Source organism: Saimiri boliviensis, chromosome 4 (assembly GCF_048565385.1).
Source record: "Saimiri boliviensis isolate mSaiBol1 chromosome 4, mSaiBol1.pri, whole genome shotgun sequence".
NCBI lineage: Eukaryota > Metazoa > Chordata > Mammalia > Primates > Cebidae > Saimiri > Saimiri boliviensis.
The window spans coordinates 151,482,618-151,490,536 of NC_133452.1; the positions used below are offsets into that span (position 1 = coordinate 151,482,618).

Genomic DNA, 7,919 nt, shown 5'->3' on the forward strand with positions numbered 1-7,919 from the left:
GATTTACACACCTCACAGAGTCTTGGTTTATTCATTGCGCAGGCGCTAGACTGCTATCCTTAGAAGGACCTGCCTGCAAAGTTGACCCTTGGCTGGTGTCTGGCAACTTAACTGGCAAACAGTTTTCTTTGCCCATATACAGTTTTCCCAAAATGATAAGACGGGCTTGCCGTGCTGAAGCTGTTTGTGCAAACAGTATGATTTATACTGAACCCTTGCTTTCCGTCTGGAATTTTGAGACAGGGCAGGCAGAGGCTGCCTACGTCAGCAGCCCCACCATAACATCCCTGGGTGATGAGTTTCTACTGAACTTCCCTGGTTGACAACACTTCACACTGTGGCCACTGCTGTTTGCTGAGGGAGTTAAGCACGTCCAGTGTGACCCCACTGGAAGAGGACTCTTGGGAGCTTGTGCCTGGTGTGCTCCGGTCTTCATCCCGGGCACCTTCTCCTTGCTGATTGTGCTTCATCCTCTCTCACTGTCATAAATCTTAACCATAGGGACAGCTGTATGCTGAGTCCTGCTACCAGATCACCTCTTACCAAACCTGGGGATGATGTTGGAGACCCCAGACACACTCACAGATTTCCAAAGTGACTAAGAGCAAGTGAAGATAAGCCCCCTCCCTGTGCAATTCCACCATGCTAATTCATGCTGTAGAGGATTGGGCCCCTCTGCCTGTGCTAAGAGGAGCTTTAGCTTACTTAAAATCTGCAACTGTGGCATCATGATTATTTATGTCCCCCTCGGCCTAACCTAGAATCCAAATGTTGTGCTGTCCATTGGGAGGCCAGATCATTCATGGTCCAGGAGTAAAAAATCACAGAGATCCTGGCCTGGCTTGACATTCTGGAATATGGAGGAAATTCTCAGGAACAGAATTTGGTTGGTGTGGCTTCTCACCTGGGCGGCTCTGGCAGTGTGCTTCAGAAAGAGCAGCAGCAGCATTCCCTAATTGAATGATGTTGACAGTTCTCCAGAGCCAAGTCAGGAAAGCCAGCTAGTCTTATAGAAGTTGGGAAAAATTACTGCTGGGGGAAATATTATTTGAGAAGAAATATAAGGTCTTAACCTTAGTGTATTCATATGTTTTCATGCTGCTGATAAAGACGTTAAAGACATAATCCGAGACTGGGTAATTTACAAAGAAAAAGAGATTTAATGGACTCACAGTTCCACAGGGCTGGGGAAGCCTCACAATCATGGCAGAAGGCAAAAAGCATGTCTTACATCAGGCGTCCCCAAACTACGGCCCACGGGCCGCATGTGGCCCCCTGAGGCCATTTATCCAGCCCCCCGCCGCACTTCAGGAAGCGGCACCTCTTTCATTGGTGGTCAGTGAGAGGAGCACAGTATGTGGCGGCCCTCCAATGGTCTGAGGGACAGTGAACTGGCCCCCTGTGTAAAAAGTTTGGGGACGCCTGTCTTACGTGGTGGCAGTCAAGAGAGAATGGGAGCCAAACAAAAGGAGAAATCTCTTATAAAACCATCAGATGTCATGAGGCTTATTCACTACCATGAGAGCAATATGGGGGAAACTGCCCCCAGGATTCAATTATCTCCGACTGGGTCCCTCCCACAATACGTGGGAATTATGGGAGCTACCATTCAAGATCAGATTTGGGTGGGGACATAACCAAACCATATCACTTAGCATACTTTGACTGTTTCTGTGAGCTTTGAATAGAAACCACATAGCTTTTCCTGAATGCTTTAGGTACCCATAAAGTCTGTTCTGTGAAGGTAGAGTTTTTGCACCCTTTATGGCAAGAACTGTGGGTGTGTAACTAAGGAGAGGAGAGTACGCGCTGTCATGCTTGGCTGTTACATCGTTTATGGACCATGAGAATGCAACAAAGCTGTTATTTTTCTTTAAGATAGGGTCTTCCTCTGGCACCCAGGCTGGAGTACACTGGCAGACTCATAGCTCACTGCAGCTCCAACCTCCTGGGCTTAAGCAATCCTCCTACCTCAGCCTCCCAAGTAGCTGGGATTGTAGGCATGTGCCACTATGCCTGGCTAATTAAAAAAAAAAATTTTTTTGTAGAGACAGTGTCTCACTGTGTTGCCCAGGCTGGTCTCAAACTCCTGGTTTCAAGGGATCCTCCTGCCTCAGCCTCCCAAAGTGCTGGGATTACAGGCACCAAATCAGTTTTTTTGTTTTTTGAGCAGCCTTTCTTCTTTTTGCAGTTGCCCTGTGTTGCCCAAGTGGCTCTCCAAGGGAAGAGGGAGTCACTCCACCCCTCTGTATTCCAGCATTAAAATTAGCTCCTGTTTAGAGAGGCTTTTGGCTCTAGCTCTGTCTCCAGAGCTAGGGCTAGAAGTCAGCAGCTTTTTTTTTTTTTTTTTCCAGATGGAGTTTTTGCTCTTTCGCCCAGGCTGGAGTGCACTGGCATGATCTTGGCTTACCCCAACCTCTGCCTCTCAGGTTCAAACTATTCTCCTGCCTGAGCCTCCTGAGTAGCTGGGACTATAGGCGTGTGCCACCGTGCCCAACTAATTTTGTATTTTTAATAGAGACGGTGTTTCTCCATGTTGTTCAGGGTGGTCTCAAACTCCGACCTCAAGTGATCTGCCCACCTCGGCCTCCCAAAATGCTGGGCATACAGGCATTAGCCACCGTGCCTGGCCAGTCAGCAGCTTTAAGACAGAGCATCTCAGGAGGTCCAGCCAGATCTCTGTCCACCAGGTTACTAGAAGCATGACCCTCAGAGGCTGTTTTGGGAAAGTTTGTAAACTCCATGGCGGTTTAATGATGTGAGACACTGACTTTAGCTATATGCTCAGGAGCTGCTGCAAACAGCATGCAGGGAGTAGGCAGATATTGTGCCCCTCGTGACACATAGGAGGAAGATGGAGTGTTGCAATGGCATTTGGAAACTTTCATTTTCTTTTCAAAATTGTTCACCAGATCCTTATCAGGTGGAAGACTAATAAGAGCATGAACAGTGAAGGAGACCTGAGGCTTACCCTTTCCTTGAGGCTAAAACAAGCAAAGGAAACCATTAGCCAGCCACTTTTGTCAAGCGCTTCCTTTGTGCGGAGAACTCGCTGTGCTGTGTGCCTTATGGTGGGAGGATAAACAGCTGGGAGGAGGGGCTCCCTTCCAGAGCGTCCCTTGGGCTGTGTGAGAGGGCACACTGAAGCCCTCACCATCACTTGCAAGAAATGACCGATTGGCATTTGCAAAACAAGAGGTAAATAGACTTGTACATTGGCATTCCATGTATAAGATGATTGTCCCCAGACTCAGGTGTGGCCAACTAGAGAAGTTGCTAAGAATGAGATTTTTGAAGAAACTGTTGAAGCCAGACTTTTATTCAGCATCTTCTTGTTCTCTGCTGCATCAGCTTGCTCCGCTCCTTTCTTCCCTGCCTCTGTTCAGAGCACCACAAGAGTCCCCTCCATTCCCCCACCCAGGCACACACCAGGGACTTGGAAGCTGTGCTAGATGTCCACCTCCCTCCTCCCTCCAAATCCACCCCAAATTCTACCCCCTCCATTCTCTCCATTGTGGCCAATAATGCCCAAGGCTTCCGGTGACTCCATGTCACCCTCGCGATAGAGTTCCAGCCCTCCTGAGCCCTCTCTGCCTCTTTCACCTTTACCCCCTACCCTCAAATGTTTGTGGCTTTTATGCCTCTGTTCCCTCTATCTTCTTGATTGGAATGCCTTTTCCCTAATGACTCTGACTAGAAAACTCCTATGCACTCTTTTTTGTTTTTGTTTTTGAGATAGAGTCTCTCTCTGTCGCCCAGACTGGAGTGCAGTTGCATGATCTCAGCTCTCTGCAACCTCCATCTCCCGGGTACAAGTGATTCCCCTGCCCCAGCCTCCTGAGTAGCTGAGATTACAGGTGCACACCACCATGCCTGGCTAGTTTTTTTGTATTTTTAGTAGAGACAGGGTTTACCATGTTGGCCAGGCTGGTCTCAAACTCCCAAACTTCAAGTGATCTGCCTGCCTCGGCCTCCCAAAGTGCTGGCATTAGAGGTGTGAGCCACTACACCCAGCCTCAGAGTATCTTAAGTTAATATCTTATATCTTAATATCTTAAAGGTGAAATGAGTTCATTAGGATGGGCCCTGACTCACCATGTCAGGTGTTCCTATAAAAAGGGGAAATTTGGGCCAGGCATGGTGGCTCAAGCCTGTAATCCCAGCACTTTGGGAGGCCGAGGTGGGCAGATCACAGGTCAAGAGATCGAGACCATCCTGGCCAACATGGTGAAACCCCGTATCTACTAAAAGTACAAAAATTAGCTGGGTGTGATGGCATGTGCCTGTAGTCCCAGCTACTCGGGAGGCTGAGGCAGGAGAATTGCTTGAACCCAGGAGGCGGAGATTTCAGTGAGCCGAGATTGTGCCACTGCACTCCAGCCTGGCACCTAGCGACAGAGTGAGACTGTCTCAAAAAAAAAAAAAAAAAAAAAAAGAAAGAAAAGAAAAAAAGAGGGGAAATTTGGACACAGACACTTAGAGAAAGAGCGACGGCACCTGGCTTGTAGGCTGATGCATCTACCAACCAAGGAATACCAAAGACTGCCAGCTAACTACCAGGAGATAGGGGAGAGGCCTGGAGCAGATTTTCCTTTCCAGCCTTAAGAAGCATCCAGCCCTGCCCACACCTTGATCTCAGATTTCAGCCGCCAGAGCCAAGACACTACCTCTGTTGTTTGAGCCACCTGCTTTGCGGTGCTTTGTTACAGCAGTCCTAGGACACCAATAAGCCTTCCAACACCAGTCTTCTCCGATCTTTTGGGATGGTGGTGAAAACAGGGGGTTGTTTCCTTTAACATCTAGGAGGTCAGATATATTGCAAAAGCATCCCTTTCGGGTGAGCCCGTTCTTGCCAATACTCTTTGATACTTAGAGCTGAATGGACTCAGAACTGGGGAGGCCATCTCCACTTTGGACACCTAGAAGTTGGGCAGAGAAATGTCTGGTGGGGATGAAGGATGTGTGGCTGCTGGTTGATAAAAGGAGAAAAGGCTCAAATATGTGCTTCTGGTCTCTAAAATCCCTTTCCGCCATCAGCAGAACAGATGGGTGGGATCACGTCAGCCCTTGCCCTTTTCCTTGGGACCCCTGCTTCCGTGCAGGGCTCCCCTTGCTGTAGCTGGCAGCCACTTGCATATATGTGCTTGGGGCAGTGGGTGTGGCCTACATACGTGATTGGCTGCCGATGTCAGGGGTATGTTTGCTAGCGCTGCTTGATAAGCCACTTTGGGACTAGCAGGTGTCCAGAGTGGGCCTGATGCAACCCTTCGTCATTGCTTAGACTCTCCTGGCTTCACCATGTCCTGTGTCTGAACCCCAGGCTCTTTCTAGGCTTTTCAGGAGGTGAATCCACCCCATGCTGTGGGAACCTCCAACTTAGAGATCACAGCCACCAGCTGATATAATTAATGACCCCACTGGTGCCCAGGGTTCTAACACATACAGTTTCTCTGTCTTGATGCTTTTCCCTCATTCTCCTGGGGCAGCCTCGGCATGCTGGTTCTTAGGGTTCAGTTTTGGGAGTTGCAAGTGAATAGACCTGTGTGTAGAGGCTTTAAGAGGTGATTTGAAACAAATTCTATGTAATGATGTGGCTATTTCAAAAGCTGTCCCTGTCACTTTAGAATTCCCAGAGCTGGCCCCATTATTGGGCTAAGAATGGGCTGTGCTTATTAGCACAGTGGACAGAATGGTTGATCCAGACTCCAGCATGATGATTTTGAGATTCTCTTCTCCCTCTGCTAGTCTATTTTTGACCCTGCCAGCATCACTTTTTTCCTTTTGAAGCTGAACAGACATTCTTTAACCTTCCTTCTGCCACCCAGAGCACTCCTAATCAAGGTTAACACACTTAGCCCACTCTGTGGTGTGATGCTCTGGGAAAAGATCAGACCTACACTGTGGCATCCACCCGAGAGGTGAAGGACAGCCGAGGCTGGACGTCTGGACTGTGCAACCCAGCAGGACAAGGCTGTGTCACACATGGCCTGAGGCTGCTGATCTGTTAAACATTAGACCTGAGTTTTATTTGGTTTGCGTGTCTACTAAGTGGCAGCATTAAGATTTCTTGTTTTAGAGTAAACTTCCTGATTCTGCAGAGATAAGAGAAAAAAAAATATTGCTTTTCTTTTGAAAGCAAGCCTGTTAGGAAGACCAGAGATGCCAGACCCAGCTGCCTTTTCCTCCTGGTTCTTTGGCCGTAAGAATCTTCTTCCCACTTCGGGACCATACTCGGAGGGGAAAGAAGCCAGGCATTGCCAAACGATGAGATCTGTTTGTCCTTGGCTCTGGAAAATGGGAAACAAGAGCTTGTTTCCCTAAATAGTTTTAATTCTATGGCTATTCTGATAGGGAAACGGTGGGATTGGATCTTGTTCTCTTCAGATCGAGGGCCCAGTACAAGCACAGAACATTATTACTGTGATCGGTAGGAGATTATAGCTATGGGCAGTCTCCAGAACTCATTTAGATGCATATTATTTCCTTAGTACTCAAATATGAATATAAGAAGTGGTACTCAACAAGCATCAGGAAATCTGGCTCCTGATTAACACAGGAGTTGGTGAACATCCGCAAACCTGGAAGGCTGCCAGCCGACACCTTCACCGGAATGCAAACTCCTCCCTTCTCCCCGTTCAGCCTCAGTGACTGTGGCCAGCTGCTGAGCCCTCTTCCTTTGCCATGTTTAGTCCTCACCAGTATATGCAGAAGCTGGTGTGTTACTGACTAGAGTAATGCGGTGTTATTGCAAGACTGGTATTTGTATTCTCATTCAATTTCCTTTAGAAGGGGATTCATTTAATACTTAGAGGGGGGGTTGATTTTTATGATGTAGCTGGGGAAATGAAAAGATACATATTTAATTTTTATGTTTTTAATTAACAACTAAAAATTGTGTATGTTGATCATGTACAATGTGTTGTTTTGCAATATGTATAGGCTTACTTTAGAGAATTGTGGTCGCGGTTCCGGGCCTCTGCAATAAAGCAAATATCACAATAAAGCAAGTCACATACATTTTTATATTTCCCAGTGCCTGTAAAAGTTATGTTTATACTGTAATCTGTTAATGCAGTAGTATAATGTCTAAAAAACAGTGTACATACTTTCATTAAAATATCTTTTTTTTGTTTCCAGTTACTTAGACATAAAATGTTCTATATTAAATAATTGAAATTTAATTCCAATAAAAATATTGAATGTAAGTATAAAGCACTATCTTAGATATATTTTCATTAGGGTAAAGAATTTTCCATTCCCACCAACAGTGTAAAAGTGTTCCTATTTTTTCACATCCTCTCCAGCATCTGTTGTTTCCAGATTTTTTAATGATCGCCATTCTAACTGGTGTGCGATGGTATCTCAATGTGGTTTTGATTTGCATTTCTCTAATGACCAATGATGATGAGCATTTTTTCATATGTTTGTTGGCCTCCTGTATGTAATTCAACCATTGTGGAAGACAGTGTGGCGATTCCTCAAGGACCTAAAAATAGAAATCCCATTAGACTCAGCAATCCCATTACTGGGTATATATCCAAAGGATTATAAATCATTCTACTATAAGGACACGTGCACACGAATGTTCATTACAGCACTGTTTACAATAGCAAAGACCTGGAACCAACCCAAATGCCCAACTATGATAGACTGGATAGGGAAAATGTGGTACATATACACCATGGAATATTATGCAGCCATCAAAAACGATGAGTTCACGTCCTTTGTAGGGACATGGATGAACCTGGAAACCATCATTCTCAGCAAACTGACACAAGAGCAGAAAATCAAACACCGCATATTCTCACTCATAGGCGGGTGTTGAACAATGAGAACACATGGACACAGGGAGGGGAGCACTACACACTGGGGTCCGTTGGGGGGAAATGGGGGAGGGACAGGGGGGTGGGGAGGTAAGA

At 46.5% G+C, this 7,919-nt stretch overlaps 1 protein-coding gene across 3 annotated transcripts in view; it reads left to right on the forward strand.

Moving 5' to 3' along the window:
- GFOD1 (Gfo/Idh/MocA-like oxidoreductase domain containing 1) overlaps positions 1-7,919 on the forward strand; it is a 129,122-nt gene that overhangs the window by 37,265 nt on the left and 83,938 nt on the right. The gene's annotated exons all lie outside the window — the stretch shown is intronic.